The sequence below is a fragment of the Sciurus vulgaris genome (genome assembly GCF_902686455.1).
Source record: "Sciurus vulgaris genome assembly, contig: HiC_scaffold_170_arrow_ctg1, whole genome shotgun sequence".
Classification (NCBI taxonomy): domain Eukaryota; kingdom Metazoa; phylum Chordata; class Mammalia; order Rodentia; family Sciuridae; genus Sciurus; species Sciurus vulgaris.
Window position 1 is genome coordinate 263,116 of NW_027632883.1, and position 2,129 is coordinate 265,244.

The window sequence follows — 2,129 nt, forward strand, 5'->3', positions numbered from 1 at the left end:
TTAACACTTCTAAGAGGCTATTTAAACAGGATGTACAAGAGAATTCTGTCTGAGAAACTAAGGCATCAAGGAGAAAAACTGGCTCTTTCTGGGAGTTTTTTGTGGGGGCACAGAGAATGTCAGTGTACAATAGATGGGAGGCAGAAGTAGGTAAAATATTGTACCCACAAGGTCAACACATTCATGTTCAAAGATAAGTCTGGGTGAAGAGAGAGGAAAAAATCAAAACAAAACAAAGACCAATTAAATCAAAGGATAAAAGGATTTCATATAACACAGTATCAAAAAATAAAAGAAACACACTAAATGTACAAACTGGTGGCAGGTAAGTCCATAGCCTATTGTGCTAGGTTCTTCTAGCATCAATCAGATTTCTCATCTGTTATCTCAAGGTTATTTACAGATGTGGTGACTTAATAAGAGTCTCTCAGAGAAGGATAGGCAGGCAGGCTTCAATCATTGGTTTCTGGATCTGTCTGTGCCATGTAGGCATCCAACTCGGCATCCATGTGTCCTTTAGTTTTCAACATGTACACATCCAACTGATTGCCTAGCTGCTCCTTGGTCAATACAGGGCCAGTCCATGGCCTTGGCCTCAGCCTTGGCCTCCAAAGTCCCCTCTTCCCCAACCTATCATGCCCCGACCTCTACCACCAATTCCGCCACAACCCATATCTCCATGCCCTAGGCCCCCTCTCCCAGGACCTCCAGGACCTCGAATGCCACCTCTTCTTAAGCCCATTTGGGGAGCTATGGCTCGTCCACCTCGGAGCGGGTTTTTACCTAGGAATGACATCCCACCCCTAAGTAAGGTCCTGGTGGCTCATCACCCACAGTGTCGTCCTCTGGATAAGCCTCTGGATCATGGGCAGACTTTGTCCTCCAATTGCTCCCCTGGCCAGGGCCTCTATGGGTCAGCTACACCATGCCTGGGTTTTACACTTACCCAGGTGCTGCTTTAAGCTCTTCTGCTTAAGTTTTAATGCTGCCTGGACAGAGGATCTATTCTCCACCTGCTGGGCCAGTCTTCTCTTTCTGGCACTGGCTAGCTGCTGTTGTTGCTGCATCGAAACTCAAATATTCACTGGCATCAGTTTTTTGTTCTTCAGCATATTAGTAAAGAACCGGTTTTTGTGCATCAGACCCCAGGGCTATTTACATAATGTGCTGTTAGAAAGGAGCTGAAGTTGCTATTGGCTGCCTCACTGCTCATTTAGAGACATCTTGGTGGTGCTTTTTAGCACAACTTTTGGCGCTGATTGTGCAGCCATCTTCAAATCCCAAGAGTCAAAAGAAACAGATGACAGTGCTCCTCCTGGGGCTGCCACCACAGCTGCAGCAGGTGGGCTGGGGACTGGATGAACCTGAGTTGACGGAGGGGCTCAGGTAAAGTAGATGGGCAGTTGGTTAAAAAAGTGAGTGGTAGATTGCGAGGCTAGTCCGTTTAAGTTGACTACCTAACCAGCCAATCTGCCTGGTCATCCTGCCTGCCCTCCTCTGCCTTTTGTCTGTGCCACCACAGCTGCCACCGCCAACTCCTGCTCAGTGTCCCCATCTTTATTCTTTTCTAGAGAATCCTCCCCATTCTGCCAGCACACCTGCTCAGTACCTGGTGGGCACAGGTGTGTTTGATATTCTGGGAAGAATTTAGCATCTGCACTTCAGCCCACACTATCTCCAGCAGAACCCTGGGAAGAGGCCCCTTTGTTTCAATCAGGTATCTGAAAGGACATTTTCAAATAGAAGTAAATAATGACTTCTTATGACCAGAGTGAATTTGCTTTCCTCTCTTCAAAGGCATCACCCCTGTTTATTTTTCAAACTCAGACTGAAATTTTACCTCATTTTCCCTATATTTGACTCAACAGCTTCTGACATCTGTTCAAGCAGATCAAGAATCTAGTAAAAACAATAAAGTATTGCTATGTTAGCGTGAGAAAAAATAAGATAAAATGCAACACTGAGTTCTTATATAGACAAAGTTTAAAAGAAAAACTAGATGAACAATGTATCAGTTAACTTGATACTTTCTTATGTCATGGGAAAATACCACCCTAATTCCTAATGTTTAAAGAAATCACAACAGAGATCATTTCCTGGGATTTGTGGAGTCTCTATGAAATGATATT

The 2,129-nt window shown here is 44.6% G+C and overlaps 1 pseudogene across 1 annotated transcript; it reads right to left on the minus strand.

Moving 5' to 3' along the window:
* Positions 1 to 223: 223 nt before the first annotated feature.
* On the minus strand, positions 224 to 1,382 carry LOC306652271 (chromatin target of PRMT1 protein-like; annotated as a pseudogene). Its single transcript has 2 exons — positions 1,207 to 1,382; positions 224 to 1,122 (listed from the first exon to the last, which is right to left on the minus strand). The product of its transcript is annotated as a chromatin target of PRMT1 protein-like (transcript).
* Positions 1,383 to 2,129: the final 747 nt, after the last annotated feature.